At 37.5% G+C, this 22,095-nt stretch overlaps 2 pseudogenes; both read left to right on the top strand.

Annotated features, from left to right (window-relative positions):
• The first annotated feature begins 509 nt into the window (after positions 1–509).
• Positions 510–11,493, top strand: LOC125469266 (annotated as a pseudogene).
• A 550-nt stretch (positions 11,494–12,043) lies between these two features.
• Positions 12,044–19,768, top strand: LOC103959455 (annotated as a pseudogene).
• The last annotated feature ends 2,327 nt before the right edge of the window (positions 19,769–22,095 follow it).

The raw sequence follows: 22,095 nt of genomic DNA on the forward strand, positions 1-22,095 counted from the left end.
ACGTCTTCAGGTCTTGCACAACCGATATCTCCATTTTTTTTTAACCTATCATGCGACAATCATGAGTGTTGTAGACTTGTAATTTCTCATAAACAACCTACGACATACAAATAAAGTTAAAGAAAAATTTATCAATTGAAACTTCGTAGTACTGCTTGACAGCTCGGAGTGTCACTAAGAAGAAAAAAAATACTCTATTATTGCATTATTTGTTTCTTTCTCTACTAAGGGTCCGTTTGGAGTGCACTCTCCACTATAGATTTAAGCTGTTCTTTAATCCAATTATTCTACAAATTAAACAAGATCGAGCAACTATTTATTAAGTATCTACTAAGCTAAGAATATCAGACAAGCTGCAATTGTATGCTTCTCTCTTCCCCTTTTTCTCCTCTTCTTCTCGTCTCTGCAAGAGGCGCTTTCGATTTCTGTAGACAAGGCGAAGAAAGAAGCCAAGGATCAAAATGTCGACGTTGCTTCTGATCCAAGTAACGCAATGGCCCACACGCATTTCCGGCAACTTCAGCACTCAAGAACAACTTGATCGTAATGTTGTTGGGTGCCCGTATTAATCAAGGGTACGATTTTCAAGGGAGAACTCTTCTTTTTGTGTTTTACTAGTTCTTGCTTATAACGCGTGGATTTGAGAGCTCTGCAGAGCTTTCAGCTTCTCCAACTTGCGAATCGCAAAGTTTCCTGAGAAAAAAGGTACTTGGATTTTCTCACTAACCAAACACATCATTTAGCACCACCACGTCCTCCTCGTGACTTATTTTTACATTTATTTTCTTCGCTCGTGATTTTGAATCTGCGCGCGCTTTCCTTCTGTTCAGCGTTTCGTTTGTTGATCGATTTGGGGAAAATGTCGAGGAAAATGGTGGTGGAGGACCACAGTGAGACGGAGGATGAGTCGTCGAAAGACGGCGGCGAGGAGGAGGAGGAGGAAGAGTATGAGGTGCAAAATCTGAGGGACCGAATCAAATCGTCGCGCGGGAGCCAGTTCAATCTAATCAAGAACGAGTTAGGACTTGGCGACGGGTCTTCGACTTGGCGGCGGCGGTTCGGTCATCAGAGCCTGATCGACGGCGTCAGAGGGCTCTCCAAAGGACTCGTCATTCATCCTGCTAACTGATACGACGCTTCCTCTTTCAGTTTCTTTTTCGTTTTATTTTTCCTTTTAAATATTGTGTTTCCATAATCATCGGTTAAGTAACGAATTTAAATCGGTATTATCTGTCTATCTACATTTAATTACGAGTCTAATTTCGCACGTATCCTGGCCATTCATTTCGTTTTTACTATGATTTTTCAAACGTGGATGGCTGGATCTTTTTAATCCAAATTTAGTTTTACATTTATTTTATTACAACAATATAGTAAAATGTTATTAGTCATTGTTCTAAAAGTTAAAAATTAAGATAGTGTGTATCTTTAAGATTTGTAAGTGTTGAGAAATGATGGAATAACAAGTTAATATTAGAAAGATTAGTGAGTTCAAGTTTGACTTACCATTATCCAAATTATCAATGTTACATGTCAAATTTTTATTGCAATGTCGTTGATGTAAAATTTTAACCAATTTAGCAAGTGAAATTTGATTTTTAATTATTTTAGACAATTTCTAAAAAGTAATTTTCTAAAATAAGGGCAAAAGTTGTGATTTCACTCGTTAAATATTTAATTGTAAATTTTTATTTTGGGTCCCACATGAGAAATTAATTAAATAACATGGTAAGAGCAACTCTACTCTTAAAAAAATATGCTGGCACCTAGCCCATTTAAACCATCCAGTAAATAGTGATAGACTTCAATGAATAGTAATTGGCCATATGCATCTCCACTCCTAAAAAATACGCTGACACAAACAATCTCCACCCTACAAAATCCGCTTACACCTAGTCCATTTAAAATATTATTAATTTTTTTATAAAATAATTAAAAAAAATTAGTTATAGTTTAGGATTTTTAACCAATCTTGTAACGCCACGTGTCATTATCCGAAAATACTATTTGTGGATAGATTTCCGATAAGATTTTCAACCAATCCCAAACGCGCCACGTGTCAGTATTTATTTACAATAATTTAGTTAAGATTTCGATCGGATTTTCAACTAATCTTGTCAGTTTTTTGTTCTTTCTAGTTTAGCAAGCAAATTTCAAAATTTGTCGGCAAATCAGAATCAAAGTATCGTACACTGGCATTATTCAGCACAGCAGCATCGAACACGTAGATATTTGCCAGTTTACTAGTTGAAACGTATAGTGTTCAGTTGTTATGTTTAGCCAATAAGTGGCCAATAAATCCTATATATAATGCATCCGGTGGCCTAAATGATGAACATTCCTCCTATGTGTTCCGGCAGGCCAAAATGATACCTGTGGTTGACAACGGCCCGATCTCTAGATTAGCTAACAAGTAAAACCCTTAGCCATTCTAATGAACTACTTCTACATTACATACTGACATGCATTGCACTCTCCCTCCTCCTGTGTATATGTGCACTAATACATATTTATATATATACTTGTATTTTTGTGTTTTATTTTTCTTCGCTCTCTGTAATGAAATGTGAAGAGCAAATGCAGGTGGTATCGGGTATGGATGAAATTCATACTTTTATGGGCAGTGTACTCGTCCTTCTTCACACCTTTTGAGTTCGGGTTTTTCAGGGGTTTGGGGGATAGATTCTTTATACTGGATGTAGTAGGACAGGTAGCATTCCTCGTAGACATTGTTTTGCAGTTCTTCATCGCCTACCGAGACAGTCACACCTATCGAATGGTCTATAAGCGCAACTGGATTGCTCTACGGTTAGTTTTCGTTTCCATCTAGCTGTTTATAGAAAAAAGGATCGTTGTGATGGTTCTAACTGTACAAACTATGTAGCAGTTCTCAGTACTTACTGGAATTTGTTGAATTTAGTTAAAACTTAAAAAGCAAACAAATGTCCATAGTGATTTTACAAGCCATATATTCCGGCATTGTACTTTAATTTCGTTGCTGATTTAACTTTTCCTTTGCAGGTACTTGAAATCGAGTTTTATCGTTGACTTGCTTGGTTGTATGCCTTGGGATAACATCTACAAGGTACTTCCATTTTCAATTTGTGTGACTTGGCCATCGACACTTTCTCCCATAAAATGTTAATTTGTTAATGCTCATGTTTTGCCGATTCATGAGATTGGCGGGCAGGTGTACAGAATGTATAAGATCAATATAAAATTGCAAGCATATATCTTGATTTTTAAAGTAATAAAGTTTATCTACTATAATGCCTTCAATATGTTCTGCTTCCGTATTCACTTTGTGAAATCTGTTTTGGAATAGGCTTGTGGAAGAAGAGAGGAAGTGAGGTATCTCCTATGGATAAGGTTATGTCGGGTGCGCAAAGTCACTAGGTTCTTTCATGACCTAGAAAAGGATATTCGTATCAATTATTTGTTTACCAGGATTATAAAGCTTATTGTCGTTGAACTCTACAGCACGCGTACAGCGGCCTGCATATTCTACTATTTGGCCACCACCCTACCTGCTTCACAGGAGGGGTACACATGGATTGGAAGTTTGAAGTTAGGTGACTATAGTTATTCAAGCTTCAGGGACATTGACTTATGGAAGCGCTACACAACATCTTTGTATTTTGCCACTGGTAAGTTACCTCTTAATTCGTTTATGTAATCAGTTGGAATGTTTAATGCCTGACCAGCACTCTTTCTTTTACAGGTTATGGAGATATTCATGCAGTCAATCTGAGGGAAATGATATTCATAATGGTTTATGTATCTTTTAACATGATTCTTGGAGCGTATTTGATTGGTAACATGACAGCGTTAATTGTGAAAGGATCAAAGACAGAAAAGTTCGGGGACAAAATGACAGATCTCATCAAATATATGAACAGAAATAGACTTGGGAAGGATATCCGTAATCAAATCAAAGGTCACTTGCGTTTACAATATGAGAGTACCTGCACGGAGGCTGCTGTTCTCCAGGAAATTCCTGCTTCAATTCGCTCTAAGGTAAGATACACATAGGATCTCTGTGTACTTTGTGTATTGACGAATTAGTTACAATAAATTCCGTAAGAATTATTTGATTTTAACTGTTATGCATATTCCAAAGCTATTGACATTATATGCTTTCCTATTGGGGTACATGTGTGTTTTTTGTTTAGTTCTTTTTATAGAAAACTTGGGTTGCTTTTTTGCATTGAAGACCTCGGTAGAAATTCGTTGGTTTTATTCCTATGGATTTTGAATAAAAAGAAGATACCTCATGTAATCCAATATATGTGCGTTATTCCGGCTGTTTGTACATCATGGGTTTCTGGTTGAGGGAGTATGTTTTGAAAGACTTCTTTATCATTAAAATTAGTTGTTTCTTCATTGCAGATTTCGCAAATTTTATATTTACCATATATTGAAAGTGTTCCTCTCTTCAAGGGATGCTCGACAGAATTCATCAATCAGATCGTAAGTCATTAATTTTCTATGTACATAATAGATGGACAAAGTATGTTCACTTGAAACACTGATAGTTGGATCTTTCTGATCTGGTGTGCAATGCCAGTTTGTTCGTATGTGTAATTGGGTGCTAATGTTAACAAGCATTGTCATAGACAATAAAAATCCTGCAAAATTGGTGTTTCTTCCTCTGTTGCATGGGCATGATTTTGATTTGGCACCTCATTTGGAAAACAATACATGTGATATAAGCGTATACCATCTTGTGAATATTTGTGCCTGCAAGCCAAATGGGCCACCGAAAACCAGCGTGGCATCACTTTTATGTAGGTGGTGTAATTGTGTCTAAAAGTCAGAAGTTTCATATGCAGCACCACTTATAATGTCAAGTAGAACCTTCCATGGTCATGGATATTTCTGCTTGAATGTGAATTAGTGAAATGAGTTATTCTTATGTTTTTTTTCATCTTGTAGGTTATTAAACTGCATGAAGAATTTTTTTCTCCCTGGAGAAGTGATCATGGAACCAGGAAACATCGTGGATCAACTTTATTTCGTCTGTCATGGTGTGCTGGTACGATTTCATACTCTAGAGTCAGTGGTGTATCTTATTTAGTTGGTAATGCCATGTTTCTCATTTCATTTCTTGTCGTCTTAGCTTTTCTACTGAAGTCTGAAAATTTGGAAATTGGATCAACCAGTTCATTTAAAAATCAACATATAGTCTGTTAGTCGTTTGTTTAAACCTTTATGAAGTTTGTCTGAAAATAATTTGTTGTCGCTTTGAACCATATGCTATTTAGTTCACAATTATGTATTTCCAGTTTCGACAAAAAATCGATATATATTGCTTGTTTGTTTGTTCTACTACGTGAGTAACAAAGCTATTCTTGTACAGGAGGAGGTGGGCATAGGGGATGATGGAACAGAAGAAACTCTTGAGCTTTTGGAACCTAACAGCTCATTTGGAGAAATCTCCATTCTTTGCAACATTCCTCAACTTTATACAGTTAGGGTGTGTGAATTATGTAGACTTCTGCTACTTGATAAACAATCTTTTGCAAGCATCCTTGACATATACTTTTATGATGGGCGGAAAATCTTGAACAACCTTTTAGAGGTAGGTTTTCTGTGGTTATTTATGTTCCTTTTCCTATGTGCCTACCACTGTCTGGAAATATTTTTTATTAGATTTACCTATGTGCCCATCGTATGGCTGAAAATGGTACAGGGTAAAGCACCTCGCTTGAAACAATAAGAGTCAGACATTACATTTCATATCGGAAAGCAAGAAGCTGAGTTTTCTTTGAAGGTCAATAGCGCGGCTTACCACGGAGATCTATTTCAGCTAAAAGGTTTGATTCGAACTGGAGCTGATCCCAACAAGACAGATTATGAAGGAAGGTCACCCTTGGTATGAAATGCCATGAAACTCTTATATTAATCATTGTGAGTATATCTGTGACTTAGCATCGTGTGTGCGTGCGTATACGCGGGACATGATGATATATCTTGTCTGAAAGGTGTATTTCTTCTCCACAGCATCTCGCTGCATTAAAAGGACATGAAGATATTACACTTTTCCTTATTCGGGAAGGAGTAGACATCAACATCAAGGGTGTGTTTACAGTATACCAATCCTTATGTGGCTTGAACTGTTTTCCAATCATAGTACCACAATATAATAATTTGTTTAACTTTTATAGACAATTTTGGGAACACACCCTTACTTGAAGCCATCAAGAACGGGAATGATCGAGTTTCTTCTTTACTTATCCAACAAGGGGCTTCCTTGAACATCGACAATGCTGGTTGTTTTATATGTACATCCATTGCAAGGGGGGACGCAGATCTCCTTAAAAGATTATTGGCAAATGGCATTGACCCAAATTCAAAAGATTATGATCACCGGACTCCACTTCATGTAGCTGCATCAGAAGGACTATATATAATGGCAAAGTTGCTGTTAGAAGCTGGGGCTAGCGTTTTCTCAAAGGACAGGTACAGTTGGAAGAAAAGCTCACCGGGACTCTTCTAAAATGTTACTTTTCTATGCTGGTTCCCTAGTATTGTTTCACATGAAGTTTAGAAATTTAACTTACGACAATGCTGGTTCCCTAATTTACTAATCCAACCTCTTTCACCTATGCTTCTCTCCTTCACGACTGTTTTTATAAATAGTTACTCTTCTTCTTGCTTTAACAACGATATAATCGTTTTCTGGCCTGCAGATGGGGAAATACCCCACTAGATGAAGGTCGGATGTGTGGGAACAAGAATTTAATCAAACTGCTGGAAGAAGCAAAGGCAGCTCAGTTGACAGAATTCCCTTACTGTGCTCAAGAAATCACAGGTATAGAGAAACTCTTATATAATTTCGTTGCTGATTTAACGTTTCCTTTGCAGGTACTTGAAATCGAGTTTTATCGTTGATTTGCTTGGTTGTATGCCTTGGGATAACATCTACAAGGTACTTCCATTTTCAATTTGTGTGACTAGGCCATCTACACTTTCTCCTATAAAATGTTAATTTGTTAGTGCTCGTGCTTTGCCGATTTATGAGATTGCAGGCAGCTGTACAGAATGTATAAGATCAATATAAAATTGCAAGCATATATCTTGATTTTTAAGTAATAAAGTTTATCTACTATAATGCATTTAATATGTTCTGCTTCGGTATTCACTTTGTGAAATCTGTTTTGGAATAGGCTTGTGGGAGAAGAGAGGAAGTGAGGTATCTCCTATTGATAAGGTTATGTCGGGTGCGCAAAGTCACTAGGTTCTTTCATGACCTAGAAAAGGATATTCGTATCAATTATCTGTTTACCAGGATTATAAAGCTTATTGTCGTTGAACTCTACTGCACACATACAGCGGCCTGCATATTCTACTATTTGGCCACCACCCTGCCTGCTTCACAAGAAGGGTACACATGGATTGGAAGTTTGAAGTTAGGTGACTATAGTTATTCAAGCTTCAGGGACATTGACTTATGGAAGCGCTACACAACTTCTTTGTATTTTGCCATTGTAACCATGGCCACTGTTGGTAAGTTACCCTTTAATTCGTTTATGTAATCAGTTGGAATGTTTAATGCCTGACCAGCACTCTTTCTTTTACAGGTTATGGAGATATTCATGCAGTCAATCTGAGGGAAATGATATTCATAATGGTTTATGTATCTTTTGACATGATTCTTGGAGCGTATTTGATTGGTAACATGACAGCGTTAATTGTAAAAGGATCAAAGACAGAAAAGTTCAGGGACAAAATGACAGATCTCATCAAATATATGAACAGAAATAGACTTGGGAAGGATATCCGTAATCAAATCAAAGGTCACTTGCGTTTACAATATGAGAGTACCTACACGGAGGCTGCTGTTCTCCAGGAAATTCCTGCTTCAATTCGCTCTAAGGTAAGATACAAATAGGATCTCTGTGTACTGTGTATTGATGAATTAGTTACAATAAATTCCATAAGAATTATTTCATTGTTATGCATATTCCAAAGCTATTGACATTATATTCTTTCCTTTTGGGGTACATGTGTGTTTTTTGTTTAGTTCTTTTTATAGAAAACTTGGGTTGTTTTTTTGCATTGAAGACCTTGGTAGAAATCCGTTGGTTTTATTCCTATGCATTTTGAATAAAAGAAGATAACTCACGTATTCCAATATGTATGCGTTATTCCGACTGTTTGTACATCATGGGTTTCTGGTTGAGAGAGTAAGTTTTGAAAGACTTCTTTATCTTTAAAGTTAGTTGTTTCTTCATTGCAGATTTCACAAACTTTATATTTCCCATACATTGAAAGCGTTCCTCTCTTCAAGGGATGCTCGACAGAATTCATCAATCAGATCGTGAGTCATTAATTTTCCATGTACATAATAGATGGACAAAGTATGTTCACTTGAAACACTGATAGTTGTATCTTTCTGATCTGGTGTGCAATGCCAGTTTGTTCGTAGGTGTCATTGGGTGCTAAGGTTAACAAGCATTGTCATAGACTATAAAAATCCTACAAAATTGTGCCTCTTCCTCTGTTGCATGGGCATGGTTTTGATTTGGCACCTCATTTGGTAAACAATACATGTGATATAAGTGTACACCATCTTGTGAATATTTTTGCCTGCATGCCAAATAGGACACTGAAAACCAGCGTGGCATCACTTTTATGTAGGTGGTGTAATTGTATCTAAAAGTCAGAAGTTTCATGTGCAGCACCACGTATAATGTCAAGTAGAAACTTCCATGGTCATGGATATATCTGCTTGGATGAGAATTAGTGAAATGAGTTATCCTTATGTTTTTTCATCTTGTAGGTTATTAAACTGCATGAAGAATTTTTTCTCCCTGGAGAAGTGATCATGGAACCAGGAAACGTCGTGGATCAACTTTATTTCGTCTGTGATGGTGTGCTGGTATGATTTCATACTCTAGAGTCAGTGGTGTGTCTTATTTAGTTGGTAATGCCATGTTTGTCATTTCATTTCTTGTCGTCTTAGCTTTTCTACTGAAATCTGAAAATTTGGAAATTGGATCAATGAGTTCATACAAAAATCAACATACAGTCAGTTACTTGTTTGTTTAAACCTTTATGAAGTTTGTCTGGAAATAATGTGTCGTCGCTTTGAACTATATGCTATTTAGTTCCCAATTATGTATTTCCAGTTTCTACAAAAATCGATATATATTGCTTGTTTGTTTGTCTACGTGAGTAACAAAGCTATTCTTGCACAGGAGGAGGTGGGCATAGGGGAAGATGGAACAGAAGAAACTCTTGAGCTTTTGGAACCTAACAGTTCATTTGGAGAAATCTCCATTCTTTGCAACATTCCTCAACTTTATACAGTTAGGGTGTGTGAATTATGTAGACTTCTGCGACTTGACAAACAATCTTTTACAAGCATCCTTGACATATACTTTTATGATGGGCGGAAAATCTTGAACAACCTTTTAGAGGTAAGTTTTCTGTGGTTATTTATGTTCCTTTTTCTATGTGCCTACAACTATCTGGAAATATTTTTTATTAGATTTATTTATGTGCCCATCGTATGGCTGAAAATGGTACAGGGTAAAGCACCTCACATGAAACAACTAGAGTCAGACATTACATTTCATATTGGAAAGCAAGAAGCTGAGTTTGCTTTGAAGGTAAATAGCGCGGCTTACCACGGAGATCTATTTCAGCTAAAAGGTTTGATCCGAACTGGAGCTGATCCCAACAAGACAGATTATGATGGAAGGTCACCCTTGGTATGAAATGCCTTGAAACTCTTATATTAATCATTGTGAATATATCTGTGACTTAGCATCGTGTGCGCGCGCATATATGCGGGACATGATGATATATTTTGTCTGAAAGGTGTATTTTTTCTCCACAGCATCTCGCTGCATTAAAAGGACATGAAGATATTATACTTTTCCTTATTCAGGAAGGAGTAGACATCAACATCAAAGGTATGTTTACAGCATACCAATCCTTATGTGGCTTGAACTGCTTTCCAATCGTGGCACCAGAGTATAATAATTCGTTTAACTTTTCTAGACAATTTTGGGAACACACCCTTACTTGAAGCCATCAAGAACGGGAATGATCGAGTTTCTTCTTTACTTATCGAACAAGGGGCCTCCTTGAACATAGACAATGCTGGTAGTTTTATATGTACATCCATTGCAAGGGGGGACGCAGATCTCCTTAAAAGGTTATTGGCAAATGGCATTGACCCAAATTCAAAAGATTATGATCACCGGACTCCACTTCATGTAGCTGCATCAGAAGGACTATATATAATGGCAAAGCTGCTGTTAGAAGCTGGGGCTAGCGTTTTCTCGAAGGACAGGTACAGTTGAAATGTCATTATCTTTTTTTTGAAGAAAAAAATGTCATTTATCTTTGAGAAAAGCTCACTGGGACTCTTCCAAAATGTTACTTTTCTATGCTGGTTCCCTAGTATTGTTTGACATGAAGTATAGAAACTCAACCTTATTTACCGCTCCAACCTCTTTCACCTGTGCTTCTCTCTTTCACGACAGTTTTTATAAATAGTTACTTTTCTTCTTGCTTTAACAACCATATAATCGTTTTCCGGCCTGCAGATGGGGAAATACCCCACTAGATGAAGGTCGGATGTGTGGGAACAAGAATTTAATCAAACTGCTGGAAGAAGCAAAGGCAGCTCAGTTGACAGAATTCCCTAACTGTGCTCAAGAAATCACAGGTATCGACAAACTCTTATATTTTCTTTGTGACCTTTTAGTTTGTTTTCTCCTCCGAAATTAGAGAGCAGATCTAGAAAGAAAATTATAACAATAGGAAGGTTTTACACTTCGGTAAGATGTTAATACCGTTTAGTAAACAAACACCAAGGAGATGACGTTATAGGATGATGAATGTTAAGATTTAATGAATTAATTATGTCTGCACCGATATAGATCATGGACTTGGAACTTAATAACAAGTTGGGGGTTCAAGGATAGGAATTTTCCAACAAAGTCTCCATTGTAGCCAAATGAGGAAAACAGATAAATCGATTTTTCTAGTAAGGGATTCCATCATGTTTTACCTCTTGATGAAAAAGAAGGAAAAGAAACTAGGTTAACATCGCTTGTGAAGGGCCTAATGAACATTCCTATACATGACACCTTGTACTTACAGTTATCATGATAAGTTGATACGAAATTTCTGTTGTAACGTGCAGATAAAATGCACCCGAAGAAGTGCACGGTATACCCTTTCCACCCATGGGAAAGCAAAGAAGGAAGAAGACCTGGAATCGTGTTATGGGTCCCGAGTACCATTGGAGAGCTCATCAGAACAGCAGGTGAGCAACTGGAGTTTTCATCGAGTGGTTCCGGTATAATATTAACAGAAGATGCAGGTAAAATTCTTGATGTGGACTTGATAAATGATGGTCAGAAGCTGTATTTGGTCAGTGAGACACATTTTACATAAACATTGTGGTCATTCAACAATTTTATTTTGTATATAGTCCTTGTATGATTTTGTAAAACATCTGCATTAGGTGTAAGCATAACGACTAAAACGCACTGTTTTTGTGTTAATTTCCAACAGAGAACGAAAGAGTGAAGTGCAAAGACAGCATTTGATTCTTTCGTTACTAGGTGAATTCTGAATTTTAAGAATCCAAGTGACTGTTGGATCAGTAATCTGGTTGGTTTGGGACGAAAATGTAGTGGTATGGTTGGTTGTCCTCCTACAAACGAACCCAACCACATCAGCCGAGAGATTCTCACATGTCACTAGAAATATTTTGCTAAAACCTACGACACCTATCATGCGACAATCATGAGTGTTGTAGACTTGTAATTTCTCATAAACAACCTACGACATACAAATAAAGTTAAAGAAAAATTTATCAATTGAAACTTCGTAGTACTGCTTCACAGCTCGGTGTGTCACTAAGAAGAAAAAAAATACTCTATTATTGCATTATTTATTTCTTTCTCTACTAAGGGTCCGTTTGGAGTGCACTCTCCACTATGGATTTAAGCTGTTCTTTAATCCAATTATTCTACAAATTAAACAAGATCGAGCAACTATTTATTAGGTATCTACTAAGCTAAGAATATCAGACAAGCTGCAATTGTATGCTTCTCTCTTCCCCTTTTTCGCCTCTTCTTCTCGTCTCTGCAAGAGGCGCTTTCGATTTCTGTAGACAAGGCGAAGAAAGAAGCCAAGGATCAAAATGTCGACGTTGCTTCTGATCCAAGTAACGCAACGGCCCACACGCATTTCCGGCAACTTCAGCACTCAAGAACAACTTGATCGTAATGTTGTTGGGTGCCCGTATTAATCAAGGGTACGATTTTCAAGGGAGAACTCTTCTTTTTGTGTTTTACTAGTTCTTGCTTATAACGCGTGGATTTGAGAGCTCTGCAGAGCTTTCAGCTTCTCCAACTTGCGAATCGCAAAGTTTCCTGAGAAAAAAGGTACTTGGATTTTCTCACTAACCAAACACATCATTTAGCACCACCACGTCCTCCTCGTGACTTATTTTTACATTTATTTTCTTCGCTCGTGATTTTGAATCTGCGCGCGCTTTCCTTCTGTTAAGCGTTTCGTTTGTTGATCGATTTGGGGAAAATGTCGAGGAGAATGGTGGTGGAGGACCACAGTGAGACGGAGGATGAGTCGTCGAAAGACGGCGGCGAGGAGGAGGAGGAGGAAGAGTATGAGGTGCAAAATCTGAGGGACCGAATCAAATCGTCGCGCGGGAGCCAGTTCAATCTAATCAAGAACGAGTTAGGACTTGGCGACGGGTCTTCGACTTGGCGGCGGCGGTTCGGTCATCAGAGCCTGATCGACGGCGTCAGAGGGCTCTCCAAAGGACTCGTCCTTCATCCTGCTAACTGATACGACGCTTCCTCTTTCAGTTTCTTTTTCGTTTTATTTTTCCTTTTAAATATTGTGTTTCCATAATCATCGGTTAAGTAACCAATTTAAATCGGTATTATCTGTCTATCTACATTTAATTACGAGTCTAATTTCGCACGTATCCTGGCCATTCATTTCGTTTTTACTATGATTTTTCAAACGTGGATGGCTGGATCTTTTTAATCCAAATTTAGTTTTACATTTATTTTATTACAACAATATAGTAAAATGTTATTAGTCATTGTTCTAAAAGTTAAAAATTAAGATAGTGTGTATCTTTAAGATTTGTAAGTGTTGAGAAATGATGGAATAACAAGTTAAAATTAGAAAGATTAGTGAGTTCAAGTTTGACTTACCATTATCCAAATTATCAACGTTACATGTCAAATTTTTATTGCAATGTCGTTGATGTAAAATTTTAACCAATTTAGCAAGTGAAATTCGATTTTTAATTATTTTAGACAATTTCTAAAAAGTAATTTTCTAAAATAAGGGCAAAAGTTGTGATTTCGCTCGTTAAATATTTAATTGTAAAATTTTATTTTGGGTCCCACATGAGAAATTAATTAAATAACATGGTAAGAGCAACTCTACTCTTAAAAAAATATGCTGGCACCTAGCCCATTTAAACCACCTAGTAAATAGTGATAGACCCTCCATTTAAACCACCCAGTAAATAGTGATAGACTTCAATGAATAGTAATTGGCCAAATGCATCTCCACTCCTAAAAAATACGCTGACACAAACAATCTCCACCCTACAAAATCCACTTACACCTAGTCCATTTAAAATATTATTAATTTTTTTATAAAATAATTTAAAAAAAATAGTTATAGTTTAGGATTTTTAACCAATCTTGTAACGCCACGTGTCATTATCTGAAAATACTATTTGTGGATAGATTTCCGATAAGATTTTCAACCAATCCCAACGCGCCACGTGTCAGTATTTATTTACAATAATTTAGTTAAAATTTCGATCAGATTTTCAACTAATCTTGTCAGTTTTTTGTTCTTTCTAGTTTAGCAAGCAAATTTCAAAATTTGTCGGCAAATCAGAATCAAAGTATCGTACACTGGCATTATTCAGCACAGCAGCATCGAACACGTAGATATTTGCCAGTTTACTAGTTGAAACGTATAGTGTTCAGTTGTTATGTTTAGCCAATAAGTGGCCAATAAATCCTATATATAATGCATCCGGTGGCCAAAATGATGAACATTCCTCCTCCTATGTGTTCCGGCAGGCCAAAATGATACCTGTGGTTGACAACGGCCCGATCTCTAGATTAGCTAACAAGTAAAAACCTTAGGCATTCTAATGAACTACTTCTACATTACATACTGACATGCATTGCACTCTCCCTCCTCCTGTGTATATGTGCACTAATACATATTTATATATATACTTGTATTTTTGTGTTTTATTTTTCTTCGCTCTCTGTGATGAAATGTGAAGAGCAAATGCAGGTGGTATCGGGTATGGATGAAATTCATACTTTTATGGGCAGTGTACTCGTCCTTCTTCACACCTTTTGAGTTCGGGTTTTGCAGGGGTTTGGGGGATAGATTCTTTATACTGGATGTAGTAGGACAGGTAGCATTCCTCGTAGACATTGTTTTGCAGTTCTTCATCGCCTACCGAGACAGTCACACCTATCGAATGGTCTATAAGCGCAACTGGATTGCTCTACGGTTAGTTTTCGTTTCCATCTAGCTGTTTATAGAAAAAAGGATCGTTGTGATGGGTTCTAACTGTACAAACTATGTAGCAGTTCTCAGTACTTACTGGAATTTGTTGAATTTAGTTAAAACTTAAAAAGCAAACAAATGTCCATGGTGATTTTACAAGCCATATGTTCCAGCATTGTACTTTAATTTCGTTGCTGATTTAACTTTTACTTTGCAGGTACTTGAAATCGAGTTTTATCATTGACTTGCTTGGCTGTATGCCTTGGGATAACATCTACAAGGTACTTCCATTTTCAATTTGTGTGACTTGGCCATCGACACTTTCTCCCATAAAATGTTAATTTGTTAATGCTCATGTTTTGCCGATTCATGAGATTGCCGATTCATGATAAAATTGCAAGCATATATCTTGATTTTTAAAGTAATAAAGTTTATCTACTATAATGCCTTCAATATGTTCTGCTTCCGTATTCACTTTGTGAAATCTGTTTTGGAATAGGCTTGTGGAAGAAGAGAGGAAGTGAGGTATCTCCTATGGATAAGGTTATGTCGGGTGCGCAAAGTCACTAGGTTCTTTCATGACCTAGAAAAGGATATTCGTATCAATTATCTGTTTACCAGGATTATAAAGCTTACTGTCGTTGAACTCTACAGCACGCATACAGCGGCCTGCATATTCTACTATTTGGCCACCACCCTACCTGCTTCACAGGAGGGGTACACATGGATTGGAAGTTAGGTGACTATAGTTATTCAAGCTTCAGGGACATTGACTTATGGAAGCGCTACACAACATCTTTGTATTTTGCCACTGGTAAGTTACCTCTTAATTCGTTTATGTAATCAGTTGGAATGTTTAATGCCTGACCAGCACTCTTTCTTTTACAGGTTATGGAGATATTCATGCAGTCAATCTGAGGGAAATGATATTCATAATGGTTTATGTATCTTTTAACATGATTCTTGGAGCGTATTTGATTGGTAACATGACAGCGTTAATTGTGAAAGGATCAAAGACAGAAAAGTTCGGGGACAAAATGACAGATCTCATCAAATATATGAACAGAAATAGACTTGGGAAGGATATCCGTAATCAAATCAAAGGTCACTTGCGTTTACAATATGAGAGTACCTGCACGGAGGCTGCTGTTCTCCAGGAAATTCCTGCTTCAATTCGCTCTAAGGTAAGATACACATAGGATCTCTGTGTACTTTGTGTATTGACGAATTAGTTACAATAAATTCCGTAAGAATTATTTGATTTTAACTGTTATGCATATTCCAAAGCTATTGACATTATATGCTTTCCTATTGGGGTACATGTGTGTTTTTTGTTTGGTTCTTTTTATAGAAAACTTGGGTTGCTTTTTTGCATTGAAGACCTCGGTAGAAATTCGTTGGTTTTATTCCTATGGATTTTGAATAAAAAGAAGATACCTCATGTAATCCAATATATATGCGTTATTCCGGCTGTTTGTACATCATGGGTTTCTGGTTGAGGGAGTATGTTTTGAAAGACTTCTTTATCATTAAAATTAGTTGTTTCTTCATTGCAGATTTCGCAAACTTTATATTTACCATATATTGAAAGTGTTCCTCTCTTCAAGGGATGCTCGACAGAATTCATCAATCAGATCGTAAGTCATTAATTTTCTATGTACATAATAGATGGACAAAGTATGTTCACTTGAAACACTGATAGTTGGATCTTTCTGATCTGGTGTGCAATGCCAGTTTGTTCGTATGTGTAAGTGGGTGCTAATGTTAACAAGCATTGTCATAGACAATAAAAATCCTGCAAAATTGGTGTTTCTTCCTCTGTTGCATGGGCATGATTTTGATTTGGCACCTCATTTGGAAAACAATACATGTGATATAAGCGTATACCATCTTGTGAATATTTGTGCCTGCATGCCAAATGGGCCACCGAAAACCAGCGTGGCATCACTTTTATGTAGGTGGTGTAATTGTGTCTAAAAGTCAGAAGTTTCATATGCAGCACCACTTATAATGTCAAGTAGAACCTTCCATGGTCATGGATATATCTGCTTGAATGTGAATTAGTGAAATGAGTTATTCTTATGTTTTTTCATCTTGTAGGTTATTAAACTGCATGAAGAATTTTTTCTCCCTGGAGAAGTGATCATGGAACCAGGAAACATCGTGGATCAACTTTATTTCGTCTGTCATGGTGTGCTGGTACGATTTCATACTCTAGAGTCAGTGGTGTATCTTATTTAGTTGGTAATGCCATGTTTCTCATTTCATTTCTTGTCGTCTTAGCTTTTCTACTGAAGTCTGAAAATTTGGAAATTGGATCTACCAGTTCATTTAAAAATCAACATATAGTCTGTTAGTCGTTTGTTTAAACCTTTATGAAGTTTGTCTGAAAATAATTTGTTGTCGCTTTGAACCATATGCTATTAGTTCACAATTATGTATTTCCAGTTTCGACAAAAAATCGATATATATTGCTTGTTTGTTTGTTCTACTACGTGAGTAACAAAGCTATTCTTGTACAGGAGGAGGTGGGCATAGGGGATGATGGAACAGAAGAAACTCTTGAGCTTTTGGAACCTAACAGCTCATTTGGAGAAATCTCCATTCTTTGCAACATTCCTCAACTTTATACAGTTAGGGTGTGTGAATTATGTAGACTTCTGCTACTTGATAAACAATCTTTTACAAGCATCCTTGACATATACTTCTATGATGGGCGGAAAATCTTGAACAACCTTTTAGAGGTAGGTTTTCTGTGGTTATTTATGTTCCTTTTCCTATGTGCCTACCACTGTCTGGAAATATTTTTTATTAGATTTACCTATGTGCCCATCGTATGGCTGAAAATGGTACAGGGTAAAGCACCTCGCTTGAAACAACAAGAGTCAGACATTACATTTCATATCGGAAAGCAAGAAGCTGAGTTTGCTTTGAAGGTCAATAGCGCGGCTTACCACGGAGATCTATTTCAGCTAAAAGGTTTGATTCGAACTGGAGCTGATCCCAACAAGACAGATTATGATGGAAGGTCACCCTTGGTATGAAATGCCATGAAACTCTTATATTAATCATTGTGAGTATATCTGTGACTTAGCATCGTGTGTGCGTGCGTATACGCGGGACATGATGATATATCTTGTCTGAAAGGTGTGTTTCTTCTCCACAGCATCTCGCTGCATTAAAAGGACATGAAGATATTACACTTTTCCTTATTCGGGAAGGAGTAGACATCAACATCAAGGGTATGTTTACAGTATACCAATCCTTATGTGGCTTGAACTGTTTTCCAATCATAGTACCACAATATAATAATTTGTTTAACTTTTATAGACAATTTTGGGAACACACCCTTACTTGAAGCCATCAAGAACGGGAATGATCGAGTTTCTTCTTTACTTATCCAACAAGGGGCTTCCTTGAACATCGACAATGCTGGTTGTTTTATATGTACATCCATTGCAAGGGGGGACGCAGATCTCCTTAAAAGATTATTGGCAAATGGCATTGACCCATATTCAAAAGATTATGATCACCGGACTCCACTTCATGTAGCTGCATCAGAAGGACTATATATAATGGCAAAGTTGCTGTTAGAAGCTGGGGCTAGCGTTTTCTCAAAGGACAGGTACAGTTGGAAGAAAAGCTCACCGGGACTCTTCTAAAATGTTACTTTTCTATGCTGGTTCCCTAGTATTGTTTCACATGAAGTTTAGAAACTTAACCTAATTTACTAATCCAACCTCTTTCACCTATGCTTCTCTCCTTCACGACTGTTTTTATAAATAGTTACTCTTCTTCTTGCTTTAACAACGATATAATCGTTTTCTGGCCTGCAGATGGGGAAAGACCCCACTAGATGAAGGTCGGATGTGTGGGAACAAGAATTTAATCAAACTGCTGGAAGAAGCAAAGGCAGCTCAGTTGACAGAATTCCCTTACTGTGCTCAAGAAATCACAGGTATAGAGAAACTCTTATATTTTCTTTGTGACCTTTTAGTTTGTTTTCTCCTCTGAAATTAGAGAGAAGATCTAGAAAGAAAATTATAACAATAGGAAGGTTTTACACTTCGGTCAGATGTTAATACCGTTTAGTAAAAAAACACCAAGGAGATGACGGTATAGGATGATGAATGTTAAGATTTAACGAATTAGTTATGCCTTCACTGATATAGAACATGGACTTGGAAAATGAATTTTTGATTTTTTGCTATTCTTACTCGAACAAACAATAATAAGGTGGGGTTCAAGGATAGGAATATTTCCAACAAAGTCTCAGTTGTAGCCAGATGAGGAAAACAGAATAGTGATAAATCAGTTTTTCTAGCAAGGAATTTCGTCATGTTTTCTCTCTTGATAAAAAAAAAAAGAGGAAAAGAAACTAGGTTAACATCGCTTGTGAAGGCCTCATGAATGTTCCTATACATGACGGCTTGTACTTACAGTTATCATGGTAAGTTGATACGAAATTTCTATTGCAACTTGCAGATAAAATGCACCCAAAGAAGTGCACGATGTACCCTTTCCACCCATGGGAAAGCAGAGAAGGAAGGAGACCTGGAATCGTGTTATGGGTCCCGAGTACCATTGGAGAGCTCATCTGAACAGCAGGAAAGCAACTGGAGTTTTCATCGAGTGGTTCCGGTATAATATTAACAGAAGATGCAGGTAAAATTCTTGATGTGAACTTGATAAATGATGGCCAGAGGCTGTATTTGGTCAGTCATACACATTTTACATAAACATTTTGGTTATTCGATAGTTTTATTTTGTATATAGTCCTTGTATCATTTTATAAAACATCTGCATTAGGTGTAAGCATAATGACTAAAATGCATCGTTTTTGGGTTAATTTCCAACAGAGAACGAAAGAGTGAAGTGCAAAGACAGCATTTGATTCTTTCGTTACTAGGTGAATTCTGAATTTTATGAATCTAAGTGATTGTTGAATCAGTAATCTGGTTGGTTTGGGACGAAAATGTAGTGGTATGGTTGGTTGTCCTCCTACAAATGAACCCAACCACATTAGTCGAGAGATTCTCACATGTTACTGGAAATATTTCGCTAAAATCTATGACACCCATCACGTGACAATCATGAGTGTTGTAGACTTGTAAGATGTTATCCCATAAACTAAAACATTATATCGAACTAAAGTAACAGATGATTCTGTACTGCTACTAGTGTACAAGATGAGAGAGAAAAACTCAAGTGATGATGCTCGAGAGAGTTTTTGACACGCCCCGATCCCGATATTTTCTGGATACCAGGATAGGCACGTGCTGGTCGACACCCGAGGGTAACGAAAGTCATTTATTGAGTGCAAATGCTGAAAACAAGGGGTAGATAAGGTTTATAAATATAAAAGAATAAAGAATGTGCATTTAAGGAACGTGTTCAGAGTATACAACTAACTAGAATACTAAAAGAAATAATATAAAATTGAATGAATAAAAGAATGGGTCCTACGCCGAGAAGACTCGAAGATGCCGATGCAGAAGTGCCTTGACGCCGGGATTGTCTGCCTCGATTCTAAATCTTGAAGGGAGCGCAAAACAAACATGAGTGGATCAAGTTGATATATATATATAATAAAACAGTTATCAACGTACTAACCCTTAGGTTTTATGAAAACACATATATATCATGATAAACATAGGTTTTCCGAAGCCTAGCATGTCGTGCAATGTCTCAAATCATAACTTGTATATATAATAATCACTAGTGAATGTTCGATAACCCCTCGGCCCCATGCCAACTCCCGGTCTCTGAGCAGACAGTCAGAAGAAAATACACTTCAGGCCCCATGCCGGCTTCCCTTCCCTGTGCTAAATAGCCAGAGGAAACACACTTCAGGCCCTATGCCAACACCAAACCGTCGCCCGGGACGGATCGGAATCTATCCCTACGCCCCGTAGCAGAAAGGACCACTAGGTAAGTACAAAACCAGTGAATATACATATATTGAAAAGTAACTTCATAGTATAAAGTCATCCATCATCTATACTATAAAAAGGTGTTCTAAACATGTTCTAAATATCATATCGTTATCCATTGGATATTCCATAAGAACACATATTATAGGAAAAATAGTAATAATTCAAAATAGCCTCAGTAAGCATGTTATCTTATAAAACGTTTCATAGAACATAATTGTTAAATCATGCTTTTAATGTATGCATTTCTACTATTAAAACATGCATTTTTAGAAGGGGTCCACTCACCGTACACCATTGGTGCAAAGCCGTACCAAAAAGGAATAATGGAATCATTGCTATTAATTGCACCTATTCACACAAATGGTACCTTCAGTCAAACTCTACTCAAACGATTGAATTTGGGAAAACAGACTTCAAAAACAGGTCCAGAACCTTGAAGTTAGCCTAGGAGGAGTCCCACTCGAAAACCTAAAAGGTCAACCGTCAAAGTCAACGTTGACCGGTCAAAGTTAATGTCAACGCTGACCGTTGACCGGGTCAAAGTCAACGGATCCGGGTCAAGGGTTTTTGGGTTGGACCGGGTTGGGCCTAAAGGGTTTGGGTCTAATAGGTTTTAGGGTTTAAATAAATGGGTTTAGGGTTAAAAGGCCAAAGGCCTTAAAAGGAAACGGCCCAAAGGCCTTTAACAAATAATTTAAAACAAAACAAAATAATAAAAAGGGCTTGGGCTTGGGTCTGAAACGGGCCTTAGGCTGAAGGCCTGGCCCAGCAGCCATTTGGGTTTTTATAAAACTAAATAAATAAATAGATGAAAGGATTTAGGTTGGGTTTAAAAGGATAACGGGCCTAAGGCTCTAGGTTTGGCACGGCCCAAAGGGCCTGGTTCAAAAGGATTTGGGCTAGAATACCCGGCCTAAGTTCAAACCATGGGTCGTCGGACCTAATCGACGGAGAATGCCGGATTCTGGGGGAAAACTTCCCGAGCTCCAATGGAGCTCAAAACTCAACCAAAACATGTCATTCAATATATCAAATTGAAGCCCCGAACGTAAGTAATCGAGATGTACCCTTTTTTTCTGTCATCGTGGCCGGAGTTGGCCGGAAAACGGCCTGGAAGCCACGGGTGTCCGCCGGAAACTGGGTAAGATTCAAATGGATATAGCTTCTTCAATACTCAACGAAATTGGGTGAAACAAAAAAGGAAAGTTGTAGTAATTGACGAGAGGAAGAGATTGATACCTTGCAAACCTGCCAAATCGCCGTGGTTTGGCCGGAAATTTCCTCGAAAGGGGCGGTGCTCGCCGAAAAACTGGGGAAATGTCTCCGAGGTGGTTTCTTCGTGGTTTGACGTCCAAAACACAACCATGGGGTTAGAAAAGAACTGTAGGGATGAAAAGAGAAGCATTTGGAGTGTTTCGATGCTTACCCAAAACGTAAGGACGAGGAACTCGCCGGAGTTTCTCTGTGCTCCATAGAGACGAAGAGAGAGAGCTAATGTGGTGATGATGGTGATGCTGTCATCGTTGATGAGGTGTGGGCATGGGTGTGTGTGGGTTGTTTTCAAAGAGGAGGGGGACAGCGCAGAGAAGGGAGAGAGAGTTGCAAA

Source organism: the organism of the source record quoted next, unplaced genomic scaffold (genome assembly GCF_019419815.1).
Source record: "Pyrus x bretschneideri cultivar Hongxiangsu unplaced genomic scaffold, Pyrus_bretschneideri_v1 Contig41, whole genome shotgun sequence".
NCBI classification, from domain to species: domain Eukaryota; kingdom Viridiplantae; phylum Streptophyta; class Magnoliopsida; order Rosales; family Rosaceae; genus Pyrus; species Pyrus x bretschneideri.